Genomic DNA, 20,550 nt, shown 5'->3' on the forward strand with positions numbered 1-20,550 from the left:
AGGTTTAAGCATTCAAAGGGACATGGGACAGAAAAAGCGACTTTGTTTTATAATATGTAGTGATAGTGATACATGCAAAAATACAAAAAAATAAAACTTTTTTGAAGAATTTTAAGGAAATGTTTAATATTTTTAACGAAAGATTATTTTTCAACAGATGTATGCATTCTTAACCATTTATGTTGCATTAACAATTAACCATTTCAACTGATTGTCAAACTGATATGATATGAAAATACATACATACATATGTACATTCATACATGCCTATAAACCTACGCCCGAATTTAAATAACGCAGCGAAGGCTATGTACGTATGTACGTATGTGTCGCATCATACCTAACTCAAAAGCAATTAGCGCGAACAGTTTGGTAAAAATGTTACTTTTGTTTAAACAATTTGGCTGATATAAGAAAGGAATCAAGTATTTTTTTTTGATGCAGTTCGAATGTAAATATTTCAAAGTTTTACTGAAAAGTAGAATTTTTGAAATCCATCCATCCGTTTATGAGTTATAGCTGTGTAAACAAAAATTTTATGATTTTTTACTACATTTTGGCAATTTGCCACGCCCCTAGATTATATATCTTCAAATGATATTTGTTAGCAATAACTGTACCGCGGAATTAAGTATAATATAACTGAACAGATTGAACCGTTTATTAAGAATAATGAACTATGAAAATTACAAGCGCAAAATGATATGACACAAAATTGAGAGAAAAAAATACTGGTACATATGTATATGTATTTGACAGTGCTGCCATACAGTCAATATAAAATTTCCTTAGTTTGGTAAAACATTCCAAGCAGTAATCCTAAACATCCTGCCCGGTCGAGTCGGCGGACTCGGAATCTTGTTGATCGAAGAAGCGGCACAGTTTCTGGACAGCTCGCTTCATAATTCCACTGGCGGTCTTCAAGGTGACATTGCGTATGGCACCATCGTCGCCAGGATGGACTTCTGTCACACGACCCATGCGCCACTGAGTTGGCGGTAGGTTCGCTCTTAACCACCACAATATCACCGATCTTTATATCTGGTTTGCGCCTTTGCCACTTATTGCGCCGTTGAAGTGTGGTCAGGTACTCCTCACTCCATCGCCGCCAGAACTCTTGGTGCACTTGTCTGACCCATTGCCATTGCTTCAAGCGGTTGGTTGGAATATGGCGTACGTCTGGTTCTGGAACAGCCAGAAGCGGAGCCCCGATAAGGAAATCGCCGGGTGTTAATGCAAGTTTGTCGTGAGGATCATCGTAGAGCGGAGTTATCGGACGAGAATTCAGACACGCCTCAATGCGTGCGGCTAAAGTCTGTAATTGACCATACCACAAAGTTTGCGAACCAACACAGCGGACCAAGTGACGTTTAGCGCTCTTGACAGCAGCCTCCCAAAGGCCACCTTGATGAGGAGCACTCGGTGTGATGAAATGCCAATTCGTCCCTGTGCTCGCTAAGGAGTGTTGAGTATAAGCGCTTTGCCATGCCGAAAAGTCTTCTTGGAGAAGTCGATTAGCGCCTACGAAGGCAGTGCCGTTGTCGCTGTATAAATCACAACACGGACCACGACGGCTGATGAAGCGGGTGAATGCGTCGATGAAGGCTTGTGCGGATAGGTCGTCAACCACTTCTATGTGAACGGCCTTAGTAGCCATGCATACAAATATTGCCAAATACGTTTTAACGAGAGTGCGAGAGCGTTTCGCACCGATACGCAGAGTGAACGGTCCACAGTAATCTACGCCAGATGAAACGAATGGTCTTCCAGGCTTAACTCTATGCCCGGGTAACGAAGCCATTTGCTGTTGGAACACTTGACCTCGATGACGACGACACACCACACATCTGTGTATACAAGTTTTGACGGCCTGTCTAGCATTCAATATCCAATACCTGCGTCGTAAAGTATGCAGCATCAGCTGGGTTCCACCATGGAGCGTGGTCTCGTGGACTTGTCGTATTAGAAGCTGAACTAATGGAGTAGATTTCGGAAGTATTATAGGAAAACGTTGATCATCTTCTACATCTGCCTTAGCGAGCCGACCTCCGACACGTAACATCTGTCGCTCATCTATAAATGGATTCAATGAGATTAATTTATTGGCAGATGACAAACCTGAAGCAGTCTTCAACTGATTCATTTCGACTTTGAAGTGTCTCTGTTGCTCAATGCGAATCAAAACATCCAATGCGTCGTCTCTTTCTCTGGTACTTATGACAGGTTGGCGAAGGTGTCGATATCTACCCAACCAACGCAGTATGATGGCCACCGTACTCAATAATCGCTGCATGGAACTGAATCGTTCGTCCAATGGTATGACCTGACCATCTAGGCGTCGAGTTGCTAGTGGATAGGCAGAAGGAAGACTAGCCACTCCTGATGCGATGCGCATTTCACTACGATGTACTTCTGATTCGTCTTGACTAAGTAGTGCTCGGCTGACTGAAGTTCTATGAAACCTGGCCCACGCCACCAAAGCCGATGATTCAGCAATTCCTTTGGAGTGATGCCCCTACTCGCGCAATCGGCAGGGTTCTGTGCTGAGCGAACGTGGTACCAGCAATCGGGAGATGTTAGCTCTTGAATCCTCCGAACTCTATTTGATACGATTGGTTTTAGTGTTGTTGGGTGCTTCTTCAGCCAGCACAAGAATATCGCCGAATCGGACCATAAAATGTACGGAGATGCGTCCAAACGCAAAGCACCTCTCACATTATGCAAAGTATCAGCCAGAAGAAGCGCAGCCGAAAGTTCAAGGCGGGGTATCGTAGCACCTTTCAATGGTGCTACCTTTGTTCGTGCAGTTAGTAATGATAAGCGCACACCATCCGCGTCATTTATTTGGATGTATATAACAGCAGCATATGCTTGTGAACTGGCGTCACAAAACCCGTGTAACGTGGGTTGATTATTCCGAACCATGCCCAACCAGCGATTGATGCGGATTTCGCTAAGGGCCTCCAAAGTAGAACGATACTTGAGCCATTCGTCACGGAGTTCTTCGGGTAAAGGCGAGTCCCAAGATAGACCGGCAGGCCACATTCTCTGAATGAAAAGCTTTCCTGTTATGATCACTGGTGCTATCAGTCCAACCGGATCGAAAAGACGTGCCACCTCGCTGAGCACATGTCGCTTTGTAGGTATCTGACTTGCCTGATTAAGATCGACATGGTAGAATAACTGATCGGATACCGAATCCCACCTCAGTCCCAATACCGTTGCCACAGATGCCGTGAACGTGTAACTAGAAAGAGACGAGTTATTAGATAAATACAACAAAACCTTACTATCATTGGAATTCCACTTCCTTAGCTTAAATCCACCGTTGGATAAAATGGTGTCCACGTTCAACGCTAGGTCAACGGCTTGGGAGACATTGTCGCAACTTGTTAAAAAATCATCAACGTAGAACGAATGGAGTATCTCTTCACGCGCGATGATCGCTTTCGTAGTATCAGGAACGGTCGAGTAGTTATCATGTGCGCATTGTTGTAAAGCACGAACAGCGTTGTATGGACTGCACGCCATGCCATATGTGACTGTTTTCAAACGATATATGCCCAGTTCGTCGGAAGGAGACTCTCGCCATATGATTCTGTGATAGTCTCGATGCTCCGGCGCCACCAAAACCTGGCGGAACATCTTCTCAATGTCACCAGTAATTGGTACTTGATAACGCCGGAAACGCAACAGGATATTGATTAACGAGTCCTGGATTGTTGGACCCACCAGCTGAATGTCGTTGAGCGATAAACCAGTAGTGGTTGGCGCCGAAGCATTAAATACAACTCGAAACTTCGCGGCGACCGCATGATGTGGGATATAATAACAGCCAGTATGGTCGTACGGTGATTCTACCTTCTCCATATGGCTGAAAGTAGCATACTCTCTTATGAATTTTACGTAGTTTTCTCTCAGTGTAGGGTCTGAAACTAAGCGTCGTTCCAGCTGCTCGAACTGGCGCATGGCCAACGAGAAAGACTCTCCAAGCTGTGGAGCGTCGCGCCGCAAGGGCAGGTGTACGACATAACGTCCGTCTTGTGGACGGGAGGTTGTGGTATCAAATATCTTACCACACGCATCTTCGTCAAATTCATCCGCCGTTGGAACCTCTTCAATCTTCCAGAACCTGTGCACCAGTTCTTCTAGGCGAACGGCATCTTCGCCAACGACGGTCTTAAACGAAAGCGATGAAACATTGGAAACTGAAGATACTGTTGCAGGGCCAAATACCACCCAACCAAAGTGTGTACGCTGGGCGCAAGGTTCGTCTGGTCGTGCACCGATGACCTCACCCTGTACGATTTGTCCCCATACATCTGCACCGATGAGAACGTCGATTGCTCCTGGCGTACCAAACCAAATATCAGCCAGATCGAGTCCTTTCAGATGTGACTACTGGCTTACGTTAACCTTCACTGCGGGAATCTCTGACGTGATGGACGGTAACACCAGTGCTTCAAGTTGTATGCTGAAATCCTTCGTTGTCGACTTAAGTGTGAGCGTTGCGCTGCCATTTGCTCGGGTGTTTACTGTAGCCCCGACGCCTTCCACATTTACATTACATTTACGACGATAAAGCTGCAAAGAGTTTGCCAAGCGATCCGTTATGAAGCTTACCTGCGATCCCAGATCACATAAAATACGAGCCACGCGTTGAATTAAGCTTTCTCCAAATGCATATGCACGCGCTGTTGCCAAAAGAGTGATTGCGTGGGATTTCGCATTGCTTATTCCGTGGCACTCATATTCAGTGCTCCCATCTTTTTTAAAGAAAATTGTATGAGTTGCTGCGTGTCTTTTTCGAAACGGTCTAATGCGTATTCATAAATACATTAGGGAAGGCCAAAAAAAGTTACTTTAGTGAAAACATTTATTAGGATACCGATAAAATGAACAAGTTAAAACTGCAGCTTTTAAGTAGTGTCTCATCATGATATTTCAATTTCCTTTAAATAATACGTAATACAAAGTTCTTAGAGACGTGTCACAAATATGGTCATCGGACCTTACACTGGAAAACAAAAACTGCAAAACTTCCAAAACACCGCACTCAGAACTGACACTGTAAGTCTTCTCTCCAGAACATCATCTAGGCAAAAAGGCCCTCAAATACATCCATAAAACTCGTCAAAATACAATGCTAAAAATTGCTCGATGAACCCAGTTATCAAAGACAAATAACCGGAACTCGCAGTTGAGGAAACCAACCTCCCCCACGAGACGCGCGTAACTCTAGTTCAACTTCAATCTAAATACTGTGATAGGTTAAACTCCTACTTATCCAGAATTAACCCCGACATATCCAATGTATATTTTGTTTATAACGTGTCAGTGTAATGCAGCGACTGAATTGAAAGTCGAGAAGCTCGTGAGTATTACGAGTATTTCGAGATTCCAGAATCTCGCGAGAAGCCGTGTTCTCGACGTCTCGTTAAAAAAAAATAAAATATTGTGAACGAATTTATACGTATAATAAATATGTATGTTTTGAGTTAAGTGTCATTGGAAAGCAATATAATCAACAAAAAAGTCACAAGTAAAAAAAACCAAGTGTATAAATACTGTCCTTACAGCGATTAAGTTTATGTCGAGAAGCTCGCGAGACTTACGAGTACTCGATTTCTCGGGTTTCGAAAATCTAGCTTGTGTTCGAGAAGAAATCGTAAGCTCCAATGTATTGAAATTTTATGGAGTTAGTAGCTTTTCATAATTTTATTGGGGCAAGTGCTTCTGGACAATAAACTGGTACTTCCCTTTTAGCACCATATGCAGAAATCGTGCCACATTCAACCATTATCAAAAAGTCCGGTGGAATTGAGTGCGGAGCTTTACCCCATCGTCGACGATATCATTTTATGCTTAAGTTATGGTGTTAATGGACTGAACTTTGTTGATGACAATCGGCACTTGGCAAGGTATCGGGGAAAAGTATCGAGGTATCAATACTTAACTCAATACTTGGAAAAAAGTATTACTTGGAAAAAAGTATCGAGTACAAAAAGTATCAATACACAAACTAAGTCTACGTTTACATATTCTGTAATACTTAATACAGTTTGCTAATTGCACACACTACGCCTAGGCTAACACATTCTCTAGTTCTGCATACGGCATACCAATACCCCACACTACGCCTGCATATACATTCTACATATATTCCCCATATAGCATACCACTTACGAAGATTATGCCTACGCTGACGCTTACAGTTACGGTTACGCTTACACGCTTACAGCATTCGCTTACATTCAGGATTCCGCTATACCGTGAGCGAAGATGTTCACACATTGAAAACAGACCTGTTAAATTTGAATTAGCATTAGTAATCAATTAATTAGATGCCTATTTTAATGGCCAATGATTATTTCAATTGTTTTCCGTAAAAAGCAATTACTAATTGATTACCATTATAAAAAAATCAAAAAAAAAAATCATGACTTTTTCCGATTATTGAAAAAAAATCAAAAAAATCAAAAATAATCAAAAGTAATCAAAAAAGGCCCTTTTGATTATTTTTGATTTTTTCGATTTTTTTTGATTTTTTTTGATTTTTTTTTGATTTTTTTTTGATTTTTTTTGATTATTTTAATTATTTTTCTGCTTTGTTGAAAGAAAAATTCTCGTTTGTTGCATGCACGGAATAATTTCTACATACAAGTACATTTTAGGATGCAATATTAAATCGTAACCGCTTATCGAGGCAAATATATACATGCACCATATAGGATAAGTATATACACGTGCATAATTTGCTACACTCATTATCAAAAATAATAACGTTATGGTTCATCCTTAAGTAAAGCCAATTTTGTTTTGTATACAAAAGTAATATATCCACTATTTTGGATTACGTTATGGCTATACACTGATTGTTTTGTACATACCAGAACATTGGAGGATGTGCCGGTATATCGTGAGCGCTTATGCTCATACAATAGGTATGAGTAATATTACTTAGGTTGATAGATTCACTTCCAACTGGAGCGATCCTCTAAGTTGTCATTCATCACCATGATTAGCTGTCTAACCGAAGGTTGTTATGTCCCAGATAAATTTATTAACAGATGTCCATGTACATTAGATTAAAGTTTATTTTTATTTCCTTTTGATTACGTCTAGGATATTTCCTATAAAATCTTAAGTTTTGCATAGTGAACCATATTTTTAGTATTAACCACGGAAATTACAGAAAAGTGAGGTTTCGTACTAATCTAATGTACAATATTTTCGATAAACATCAGTGTGTTTCGCTTTCAAATGAGTTATAAAGTTTGAAGATACATCTCCAGTTCCTCGTATTATGCGACCACAAGTTGAACATTTTGCGTTTGTCAAAAATTTGTTATTTTCATTAAACTAAATGGGAAAAATTTAAATTTATTAAAACGACTGTCGTATTTGAGCAAGTACCTACACACATATGTTTTAAGTGAATATTTTAGAATTTGGTAATGCCTAGTCTAGTTGTGGGGTCGACTGTTAATACACTACCAAAAATATCGAGAGAGGTGTCAATCGACGCCTCTTGACATCAATATTATTAATCCGGAGGCGGAAAATAAAAATTTTAACTCGTTCAAAAGGTATTAACGAAAACCCGAAAAATGGCCCGTGGGTCCCTCCGAAACCGGGGGGGGGGGGGTATCCATAGTATTTTTGCGCAGAACACCTTTTTGCACTTGCGGCCTTCGGCAGCGCTTATAATAAACACAAAACACTTATGCTCACAATTTTTTTTGTGGGTACACACAAATTACAACAGCCACATGAATCGTCAACTTCCACTGCAAATATCTCCGGACAGAGATAAAATTTTTCTTTTCCGCCTACGGATTATTGTTGTCGAGGTCAATACGCGTCTTTTGACACCTATCTCGATATTTTTGGTAGCGTATAGGCAGTCGACCCCTCAACTAGACTTTTACCGAGGAACTGACTGAGAGAAAATTTAAAAAGTGAAAATATTTATTTATTTACATGTACAAATATATACATATATAATGTAAAACCGATGTATGTATATATAAATAAGAAAACTTAAACAAACAAGTAAGGAAGTCTAAGTTCGGGTGAAACCGAACATTACATACCCAGCTGCACACTTGAAATGCTGTTGTTGTTTGTTTTGTGTGCTTAATAGTGTTACAAGGCTGCGCAATAATACATATATATATGGTTCTATTCTGAACTAATTTTCGTTTAAAAGAAGCAAAAATGGATACAGAGGCTAACACCAGTGACCTTGAGCGGGTAATTTTACTTCAGATATGGGGATTTACCTATTGTTTATTTTAAAATAAAAATATAACAGAACAAAAAACATAAACACACAAGTGCCATTGTACTAAAAAGCGTTATTACAAAAAAAAAAAAAAAGAGCAGGGTTATTAACGAAATTTTCCAACTTTACTAGAAATAGCTTATTACCTGCATCAACGCACTTTTACAAAATCTTTTTTTTTTATGGGAGGCGATTTAAACGATTTAACCGGTGCCACGCCCATTTTTTTAAATTTGAAATTTTTTATATTTATTGTTATAAATCCACTTGGGAAATGAAATACCATTGATATAAAGCTCTTTTTTGCAAAGATATAGCTTATTTTATTCGTCCACGACCTTTTGAAAAATCTTTTATATAAAAGTGGGCGTGGTCCTTAACCGATTTCGTTGATTTTTCATCAAACTATTCCTTATAGTAAAGGCAACCTCTCTGCCGAATTTTGTTACGATAGGTTTAACGATTTTTGGTTTATGATTAATAATATTTGTAAAATTGATTTTATCACAAGTGGGCGGTGCCACGCCCATTTAAAATTTTTTTTTCAAATTTTTATTAAGAGCCTCAATATCATTTCACATGTATTTCAACATTCTAGTGCTTTATTTACTAAAGATTCAGGTTTTTTGTGTTTTCCAAAATGTTATATATATAAAAAGTGGGCGTGGTTATCATCCGATTTCGCTCATTTTCAATACCAATCTATTCTGGGTCCAGATACCAAATTTGGTGAAGATACCTCAATATTTACTCAAGTTATCGTGTTAACGGACAGACGGACGGACGGACGAACATGGCTCAATCAAATTTTTTTTCGATACTGATGAGTTTGATATATGGAAGCCTATATCTATCTCGATTCCTTTATATCTGTACAACCAACCGTTAACCAATCAAAGTTATAATACCCTGTGTACAAGTGCAGCTGGGTATAAAAATCTATACTTGTTAAAAAAATTTGCAAATCGACTAGATACACAATTCAGTGCTGTATACATATGATTCAGGGCTCCAAACGATAAAACACAAAAATCCTTGTCATATATAGTAACAAAAAAAAAAAAAAATACTGCGCGTCGCTAAATTAAACAAACAATTTATAGAAAAAAGTTTTACCGTGTATTAAACACAAGTTGTACTGCCCATATTTGTATGTATAAGAGAAGTATTCGCGAGTTATATTTTAAGCGACAAAACCGTAAGTTTTCAGGAAAGTAATAAAAAGCACATTTATTAAGGAAAATATCGAGCTTTTCTTTTGATTTTTTTAAAGCAGATATGAAAAAATGTATACAAAAAAGTTATTCTGTTTCAATTTGAAATAACATCTCAATTTACTGTTTGAACATAGTTTTCAATATAAAAACGTTTTATGTTCAATTACGCAGGCCGACAATATTTAACGAACATTCAGACCCAGTAACCAGACTATATATTTCCGAAGGTTTATGATGCGCTGAATCCAAATCTGGCTTCAGAATTGCTGAGATATCCTAACCTAAAAGTGTAAAAAACATGTACATGTTATGTAGCCTTGCAGATGTTTTCTTTCACCAAAATTAAAGGATGACATCTTTAAATACAAGTCTTCTTCTTTCAAATGGCGTTGAGTTTGCTATAATATCATATATGTATGTATATATCATCAATATAATTTTTTTCGCTGAGATATCACATTTTGAAATTTTCATGTTTCTAGAGGTTAGGGGATACGGGAGTTGATGGGTTAACAGTTAAGTTGGTTAGCCCACTTGTGGTGTGAGATATATAGATAAATAAGACTTATTTTAAGAAAAATATGCGGGTAAACGCTGTCCCCAGGGTTAAGTGGGTTAGCCTGCTTGCGGTATGATAGGGGTGGTTTCTAGGGGTAGGGCTGTGTGTGACTCGGTACGCGAGGGTTATATGGCGTAGGGATGTGGTGAGTTAGCACACTTATGATGTGAGGCAAAATTTTAAGAAAAATAAAACTCAATTCAAGAAAATTAGTAATCGACTACATCATGTCTATGTTATCTCAATCGAATTTCAGGTGTAGGAAAATTTAGAAACATGAAAATTTCAAAATGCGATATCTGAACGGAAAAAAATTATATTTGAGCAGACTCAACGCCATTTGAAAGAAGAATACTTGTATTTACAGATGCCATCCTTTAATTTTAGTGAAAGAAAACATCTGCAAGGCTACATAACCTCAAATATGGGCAAAAACGGTATTTTTTGCACCGTTAGGTTAGGATATCTCGAAAACCAGACCTGATAGAGCAATTTTGAGGCCAGATTTCAATTAATCGCATCAAAATCCTTCGAAAATATATAGTCCGGTTTCTGGATCTGAGATGCTGTCGGCCTATGTTATCGAAAGTCACTTGCAACGTTCTTCCAACACGCAAAGCATTTTGCACGATGGCTTTAACACGTGTTTCCACTATAATTTTTCTGTTGCTATCAATTATTCCCTTTGTGGCCCTTTTTTGCACTTAGCAATAACTTAAGACATTGCATTATTACGCGCATCACTTAAGGGCCTGATAAAGCTGACATTGTCATAACGCCCTAGTCATAACCTTACTTTTACTTAACCATATCTATTGGCATCGGTTATTGGTGCCTTATTCTAAAAAATGTGACAATTTCATAAAAAAGAAGAAAACGCAATAAATCACTAAAAAATCCCACAAATAATAAGTCATTTAGTCAAAATGTATCCAAAACAAAAAATAAAAAAACCAAAAGTTAATAAATTCATAAACTGAAATATTTAAAATAATTGGTATGATTATGGGTAGGACGTTATGGTATAGCGCCATCATCTAATTGCATTGATTTCAATAAGGTTGCTTGGATCAGCTGTTTTATATGGCCAGATTGCGAGTAAAATTTTAATTAGGAGATTTGAATGCCCGATTTTTCAGTGCGAGTTTAAACTCCAGTTAAAGTTGACTGGAGTTTAACCGTGCGACTTTGTTCGATAACATAAAATTTTGCTGCTCATCTCAGTTTAAGCGGCCGAAGTGGCAGGGTTAAACTCTAGTCAACTTTAACTGGAGTTTAAACCTGCACTGGAAAACCAAGCATAAGACTAAATATTGTTTCCGTAGTCTGAAATTTTTGGCTGTTTGTGTTAGAAGGTAATTGAGTAAAATATGGATGCCAAAAGACTGGTATATATGAAATCATTACTGCCCGGTTTTTCAGTGTGAGTTTAAACTCCAGTTAAAGTTGACTAGAGTTTAACCTTGCCACTTTGTTCGATAACATACAACTTTGGTGCTCATCATCATATTGTCAAATAGTATTGCCACATTTTTAACAATCGAAAATTATTGCACAACTTATAAAACTAAAATTTAATTCAGACATAATTGTGTGGCATCCCTAGAGCTACCTGTTAACCCATTTCATAGATAACATTTAAAGCAAGCTTGGACCTTCGTTGGTAAGTGATTTATTAAATAAAATTCCAAAATACTTTTTTCCAGTTCAAAATTTTTAGTTTTTCCATTGAGACCCTGTAAGTTTTTTATTTGTCCGCCAAATGATTTTGATAAAATTTGTTCTCTGTTCTCTTACATGATCACGTTCGCCACTTAGCCAATTCCTCTACGTCTTCTTTTCTTATCACCGTTTCATCTCATAATGCGTCAATTTGGATGTGGGCGGTTGTGTTTTAAATTTGTATTTGTATTCTTTTCCCCTTTCAAAAAAAAAAAACATAAATTATAATAAATAAAAATATTGGGTTCTGAGTGATCGAGGACGTGAAACGATTGAGTAAGCGATTGATGAATAAAATGTTTGTCTGGCTAAGCAATTGGCTGAAGTTGCTTGGACCACCATTACTATATACATTAGACTGGGTCGATTTATTAATCGATATCGCGCCATCGATTTTTCGATAGGATTTGGGCTCAGGAAAGAAAAGAAAAAAGTTCCACTACGCATACCCAAAAAAATAATTTTCGAGCCTGCGAAATTTCATTTTTTTGACTCTTTTTCGACTTTGATTTTTAAGGTTTTTTTCATGAGCTACTAAAAAAATTTTCATTTGATTGTAAAATTTTCATGTATGCCCTGTCCAACCCAAAAATGTCCGCTAAAAACGTAGTCGATAACAGTTTTTTGAAAAAAATATATTTATTTATTACATATGAAACTCTTTTTAGTAGGTCATAAAAAAAAACCTTAAAAATCAAAGTCGAAAGAAAGTAAAAAAAAATGAAATTTCGCAGGCTCGAAATAATTTTTTGGGTATGCGTAGTGGAACTTTTTTGAGCCCAAATCTTATCGAAAAATCGATGGCGCGATATCGGTTAACTTTGGTCCATACAAATCGACCCACCCTAATATACATACATATGCATCCATGTCCAGCTAGTCTATAGATTTAAGTACATACATAGCAAATATGTATGTACATACATATGTATGTATGTCGAAACTTCGTAGAGAAACACACCATATGGTTTGACGCGCCTTTGGGGTCAATTGGGTGTGGGTGATGCACTTAACGAATTTTTCTTTTACAATACCCGCAATAAAGAAAATGTGTTACTATTTTATGTACATAGTATGTATATCTATAGATGTATTTTTTATATATACATTGCGCACAAATAAAATAGAAGAATTGTTCTAAAGGAGAAGTAGAACATTCCACGGTTGATACTGGACGTACGCATTTTTACAGTTTTTGCTCTTTTTTGTGTTACGTGAAAGGGGAAATGGTTTCTAACTAACCGGGTTGTTAAGCTTAGGCGCTACACTCTGTAGCAGTGAGCCTCTCATAGTTTAGGACTCCCTTCTTTTATTGACGGGCTACCCACTTAAAACTGCCATGGTCCGCGCATTTTCCGCACCTGAAACCACGTATTGTGCTACTTCGAGTGCGGAAGTGCGCTACTTAAGCTCTTTGGCTACGCTCACGTTATTGGGCTAAGCAAATTTCTTCCCGTTTCGCCAGGACAATTTTCTTTACGTATCTGCTGACCATACACCATCTGTCTGTTCCGCAGGCCATCTTATGTATGACACATTTCCCGGGGATAGATAGCCTAGTGTTACTTCAACCCTTCGCCGTTGCTGTGCGAAGCGATTTCATTCGAAAAAGGTTTGACGTGCGTCGTCTATGAGTTCAGGTTATAGACAGTGCAGATTTTCAACGATGCCCATTAAGTTGAGATATTCCCGGAAGTCACCGTGACCAGTTAAAAGATGTTTCAGGTAGAATTCGACCTATCCATGTAGTCGCTCTAATCATGGTTTTAACTCTGGAATTTGTGCCCTGGTCCAATTGTCTGCAGCTATATTGCTGTTACCAGCGTCGTCTTTTCGCGCCTGCATGGCAGCAACATTACAGCCTACTTCTCCTTGGAAGTGATACATCGATTTTCTCTCCTCAGCGAGGAGGTATATTTTATTTATGGCCCTGGCCCGCCTATGCTTACCATTATCCGACTTAGGTATACTATGGTCTGCGCAGTTTTCTCGCAGAATCGAACCGGCAGCCTAGATAGGCTGATATTTCAATCAGCAGTCGATGCATGATTCTACTTTGTTGTCATCTTTTCAGTTTTAGTTATGGAAACTTCCGTTATAAGCTTTCGTTTGGGCAAAATTTTTTTTAATGTTAAGTAGGTCGCCCTTTTTATCGATATCGCTTAAAAGGGTGGGGATATTTTAATGAAAATCGTAATTTACTAAAACCTTCTAAATCTTTGGTTTGATATCCATATCGTATTAAGACATTCCATGGCTACCCTGAACACATAATGTGCCCACAGCGCCACCTGTTGAGAATTTATTTATTTACAATTATCATACTATGACGAATATTACCATCACTAAGCTGCTACTAAATAAATGCACAGCAACAATAAAGGAGCCACTCTTGTGTACATGAACAAATCAATCATCATTAACACACATACATATAAGGCAAACACATGTAATCATCAGCCGACGTAGTTACTCACAAATACACACGCATATGGCTATAGACTACAAATATACACGTATATAGCTCGTAAGAGTTATAGAAGGTGAAACGTCTAGACCTTTGGAGAAATATGCAAACGAGGCAACAGAGAGTATAAAAGCAGCGCAAGCTGAGTAATAAGTGAAGTATAAATGTGAAGTATAATTGTACTACTCCCAAAGTATTCTAATAAAGACCATTTTGCAATACAGAATATTGGAGTTATTTATTCGACAGTTCAGCGATACGAACGTTAGCAGAAGGTTTCAAATAAGCGGAATTTCCCAAAATTCGTTAAAATGTCAAAATTTCGGCGGCCGCTGTGGTGTGGTGGTAAAGAAACATCAAAAATTTAGATATAAATTTTTTCAATCAATGCAGATGCCGTTCGGAGTAGGCGTAATACAACTTGTGCGAAATATTCAGAAATGAACCGAGGTTATCACGCCTTGCGTTTATTTATTTAACGATACTAAGATTATTATTTCCAGCTTCTTATCTCATACTCCAAGATTTGCCCTTTTTCACCTAAAATGACTGGACTATATAACTTTATTTAATGAGCTTTGTGCAGCAAATTTTTGAACCACCCTGTACAGGGCGAAATATAATAACAGCTTCTCCCGCGATGCTACGCAAATATGTGCTAAAGTGAGAATATTTTGAAATTATTTGTTTTTGATTTACGAAATTTTGTTTTCACCTCATACTTTATTTTGTTTGTGTCCGTTCATCCCTACTGTAGTTTTTATTATACATACATATGTAAATATGTTTAGGTTTGGCAAAGTAAGAATAGTTTTGTATAAAAAAGTTGACTTGCTAAGATGATCTCATTCCATTATTCATGTGCTATAATTTGTAATTTAAATATGTATGTACATTAAGTAATAACGATTGCTTATTGTATATCATCTTATCGCGGGTGGCGTCGAAAACGTCGTATTTCAGCAAACGTTTGAAAAACGATTCATTTCAGACTTTCTTTGAAAAACGCTCTATTTTAGTATATTATTCAAAAACGGCCTATCTGAGCTTAAATACGTTTTTTTAAACCGAGTTTAGAGATAGAGCGTTTTTGAAAAATATTCTAACTTAAAGCGTTTTCCAACTGACAGTCGAGATAAGCTGATATTACACTTTGCAGTCGATATTGTCCCAATATCTTATTCAGCAGCAACATTATGCAACTTTTTCAGCGACTGGTACTCGCTTGATTCAGCGATATAAGTTTTGTCCTCGCAAATGTTGCGATTATTATCGGAACCCGCCTGCAGAAGGAGAGGAATATAAATTACAGAATCACTCATGCTGTCAATTAAGAAAATATATGTGACCTGGAATCATGAAACGACCCTATTGTGCGAAAACAAGTTTTCGAGCAAAACGCGTTTAAAGTTTTTGTTTAGCTTGACTCTGTGTAGCGGCTGGCCGTTGTGAATGAATTTTGTAATTAAAATTTAATTAACTTCCCGATAACCTACAAGCTTGAAACTTGGAATATAGTTCAGAAGCCGATGGCAATGCAATAATAAGCAAAAAAAAAAAAACACCGATAGCTGGCGCATGGATCGAGATTTTTCAAAAAATCTTATTTGTGGTCCGATTTGGCATTAAATGCGATTTGTGAAAAAACTAAGAAAGGTAGAAAACTGCGGTTTGTTCCATTGGAAAACCCGTTAAATTTCCTATAAGAATCACTCAAAAAGTGAAGAACGTTTTTTTCGCACAATAGGGTTGTTTCATGATTCCGGGGCACATATGTAATATGAAAATTCGTAAAAACGTATACTAATCGATAATAGACGATAGCACTTAGGAATCTAAAAAAAGTCCACAGAACGAGTATTACATATTTATTTGTTTACTAGAAAACAAATTTTCTTAAAAGCTTGCAAACCACAGTGCTTTTATCAAAACAAATCAGTACAAAAATATTTATATTATTCATTACTCATTCGTTTGCTAAAACACCAATCAAGTCACTGATTGAAGAAGTATGTTTGTTTATTATGTATTTAGAATACATGCATAAGTATTGTCGTCAAGACTATTTACCAGTAGTAAATGTCTGACTTCGGGCGGTTCCTTAAGTACATATGTATTTCTCATTTATTTTCGAGAACAAATTCGCGTCAAATGTCATGCTTAAGTGATAAATACTATTTTCACACAGACGGCTTATTGAATAATAAAGGGAGTTTTCTACATTAAGACCCTTATTGAGCTCAATATTCCCTACAAAATTCGAATCTATTATTATTTCATTAGTAGCTAATCGAATGCCTAATGAAGTCAGAAGCACAATGCAACTCTGTTGGCAGCGTTCCGCTTCCGTTTCCGCTTCTTAGTTTTCGGTGTGTTCAGTGCTTAAAAATGTCATTTGTCAAAGCAAATGTCATTGTCTGCATGGCGGAACGATACAAGGTGGCCGCATCGAACAGCTGATTATAACCTTTTTTATTTGATTTGATACATCAACTACCGGCGCAGTACGATTTTGACATTTGTCCATCGAATTTACAAGTACATGGAATTTTTTTTGTTTGTAGGTATGTCACCATGCTCCCACCTTGTATCGTTCCGCCATGATTGTCTGTCTCATCCTTCATACTAATCGAGCAGTTACTTCTGTGTGAAAGCAAAAAATTTACGATTTCATCAGCAGGTGAAATGAGATCATTAAGTTTCTGTGTGAAAACAGTAAAAGATTCTTTTGTATGAGTACATGGCGTATGCGTTATATATTTGCATGATGCCGCAATGACATTGAGCAACAAACATCAAAACATTGTTATTAGGTAGTTGAGTCATATAAAATAATAAAGTCTACGATTACTTTAAAGACGTATGTATGTATGTATAGAAGAACTAAATGCAGTATTTTTATACCCAGCTGTACTTGTATACAGGGTATTATAACTTTGATTGGATAACGGTTGGTTGTACAGGTATAAAGGAATCGATATAGATTAGACCTCCATATATCAAAACCATCAGTATCGAAAAAAAAAATTGATTGAGCCATGTCCGTCCGTCCGTCCGTCTGTCCGTTAACGCGATAACTTGAGTAAATATTGAGTTATTTTCACCAAATTTGGTATACGAGCTTATCTGGACCCAGAATAGAATGGTATTGAAAATGAGCGAAATCGGATGATAACCACGCTCTTTTTATACTCAGTTGAGCAGAGCTCACAGAGTATATTAAGTTTGATTGGATAACGGTTGGTTGTACATATATAAAGGAATCGAGATAGATATAGACTTCCAAATATCAAAATAATCAGGATCGAAAAAAAATTTGATTGAGCCATGTCCGTCCGTCCGTCCGTCCGTTAACACGATAACTTGAGTAAATTTTGAGGTATCTTGATGAAATTTGGTATGTAGGTTCCTGAGCACTCATCTCAGATCGCTGTTTAAAATGAACGATATCGGACTATAACCACGGCCACTTTTTCGATATCGAAAATTTCGAAAAACCGAAAAAGTGCGATAATTCATTACAAAAGACAGATAAAGCGACGAAACTTGGTAGATGAGTTGAACTTTTGACGCAGAATAGAAAATTAGTAAACTTTTGGACAATGGGCGTGGCACCGCCCACTTTTAAAAGAAGGTAATTTAAAATTTAGCAAGCTGTAATTTGGCAGTCGTTGAAGATATCATGATGAAATTTGGCAGGAACATTACTCCTATTACTATATGTAAGCTTAATAAAAATTAGCAAAATCGTAGAAGGACCACACCCACTTTAAAAAAAAATTTTTTTTTAAAGTAAAATTTTAACAAAAAATTTAATATATTTACAGTATATAAGTAAATTATGTCAACATTCAACTCCAGTAATGATGTGGTGCAACAAAATACAAAAATAAAAGAAAATTTCAAAATGGGCGTGGCTCCGCCCTTTTTCATTTAATTTGTCTAGGATACTTTTAACGCCATAAGTCGAACAAAAACTAACCAATCCTTTTGAAATTTGGTAGGGGCATAGACTTTATGACGTTAACTGTTTTCTGTGAAAATGGGCGGAATCGGTTGATGCCACGCCCAGTTTTTATACACAGTCGTCCGTCTGTCCTTCCGCATGGCCGTTAACACGATAACTTGAGCAAAAATCGACATATCTTTAATGAACTTAGTTCACGTGCTTACTTGAACTCACTTTATCTTGGTATAAAAAATGAACGAAATCCGACTATGACCACGCCCACTTTTTCGATATCGAAAATTACGAAAAATGAAAAATATACCATAATTCTATACCAAATACGAAAAAAGGGATGAAACATGGTAAGGTAATTGGATTGTTTTATTGACGCGAAATATAACTTTAGAAAAAACTTTATAAAATGGTTGTGACACCTACCATATTAAGTAGAAGAAAATGAAAAAGTTCTGCAGGGCGAAATAAAAAACCCTTAAAATCTTGGCAGGTATTACATATATAAATAAATTAGCGCTATCCAACAGATAATGTTCTGGGTCACCCTGGTCCACATTTTGGTCGATATCTGGAAAACGCCTTCACATATACAACTACCACCACTCCCTTTTAAAACTCTCATTAATACCTTTAATTTGATACCCATATCGTACAAACTCATTCTAGAGTCATCCCTGGTCCACCTTTATGGCGATATCTCGAAAAGGCGACCACCTATACAACAACCACCACTCCCTTTTAAAACGCTCATTAATACCTTTAATTTGATACCCATATCGTACAAACACATTCTAGAGTCACCCTTGGTCCACTTTTATGGCGATATTTCGAAACAACATCCACCTATAGAACTAAGGCCCACTCCCTTTTAAAATACTCATTAACACCATTCGTTTGATGCCCATATTGTACAAACAAATTCTAGGGTCACCTCTGGTCCACCTTTATGGCGATATCTCGAAACGGCGTCCACCTATGGAACTAGGGATTACTCCCTTTTAAAATACTCATTAACACCTTTCATTTGATACCCATATCGTACAAACGCATTCTAGAGTCACCCCTGGTCCACCTTCATGGCGATATCTCGAAAATGCGACCACCTATACAACAACCACCACTCCCTTTTAAAACCCTCATTAATACCTTTAATAAGATACCCATATCGTACAAACACATTCTAGAGTCACCCCTGGTCCACTTTTATGGCGATATTTCGAAACGGCATCCACCTATAGAACTAAGGCCCACTCCCTTTTAAAATACTCATTAACACCATTCGTTTGATGCCCATATTGTACAAACAAATTCTAGGGTCACCCCTGGTCCACCTTTATGGCGATATCTCGAAACGGCGTCCACCTATGGAACTAAGGATTACTCCCCTTTAAAATACTCGTTAGCACCTTTCTTTTGATACCCATATTGTACAAGCAAATTCTAGGGTCACCTCTGGTCCACCTTTATGGCGATATCTCGAAACGGCGTCCACCTATGGAACTAAGGATTACTCCCTTTTAAAATACTCATTAACACCTTTCATTTGATACCCATATCGTACAAACGCATTCTAGAGTCAACCCTGGTCCACCTTTATGGCTATATCCCTAAATGGCGTCCACCTATAGAACTATGGCCCACTCCCTCATAAAATACTCTTTAATGCCTTTCATTTGATACGCATGTCATACAAACACATTCCAGGGTTTCCCTCGGTTCATTTTCCTACATGGTTATTTTCCCTTATGTTGTCACCATAGCTCTCAACTGAGTATGTAATGTTCGGTTACACCCGAACTTAACCTTCCTTACTTGTTTTATATATATCACATTTTGGAAAACACAAAAAAAATGATTATTTAGTAAATAATACACCTAGAATTTTGAAATTTGACGTGTGGACTGATATTGAGACCCTTGATAAAAATTTGAAATTTTTTTAAATGGGCGTGGCACCGCCCACTTGTGATAAAATCAATTTTACAAATATTATTAATCATAAATCAAAAATCGTGAAACCTATCGTAACAAAATTCGGCAGAGAGGTTGCCTTTAATATAAGGAATGCTTTGAAGAAAAATTAACGAAATCGGTTAAGGACCACGCCCACTTTCAAATAAAAGATTTTTAAAAGGATCGTGGACGAATAAAATAAGCTATATCTTTGCAAAAAAGAGCTTTATATCAATGGTATTTCATTTCCCAAGTGGATTTATAACAATAAATGGGGAAAACTTCAAATTAAAAAATGGGCGTGGCACCGCCCCTTTTATGACTAGGCAATTCTCTATGTTTCGGGAGCCATAACTCGAAGAAAAATTAGTTCAGAATAGA

The 20,550-nt window shown here is 37.4% G+C and overlaps 1 protein-coding gene and 1 long non-coding RNA gene across 2 annotated transcripts in view; one reads left to right on the top strand and one right to left on the bottom strand.

Annotated features, from left to right (window-relative positions):
• LOC137250485 (uncharacterized) overlaps positions 1-7,924 on the bottom strand; it is a 30,015-nt gene extending 22,091 nt beyond the window's left edge. Inside the window, exon 1 of the long non-coding RNA XR_010952989.1 lies at positions 6,891-7,924. This is a non-coding gene — a long non-coding RNA (uncharacterized lncRNA). The remainder of the gene's footprint in view (positions 1-6,890) is intronic.
• LOC137250484 (uncharacterized) overlaps positions 1-20,550 on the top strand; it is a 93,275-nt gene that overhangs the window by 16,791 nt on the left and 55,934 nt on the right. The gene's annotated exons all lie outside the window — the stretch shown is intronic.

The sequence above is a fragment of the Eurosta solidaginis genome, chromosome 4 (genome assembly GCF_040869045.1).
Source record: "Eurosta solidaginis isolate ZX-2024a chromosome 4, ASM4086904v1, whole genome shotgun sequence".
Classification (NCBI taxonomy): domain Eukaryota; kingdom Metazoa; phylum Arthropoda; class Insecta; order Diptera; family Tephritidae; genus Eurosta; species Eurosta solidaginis.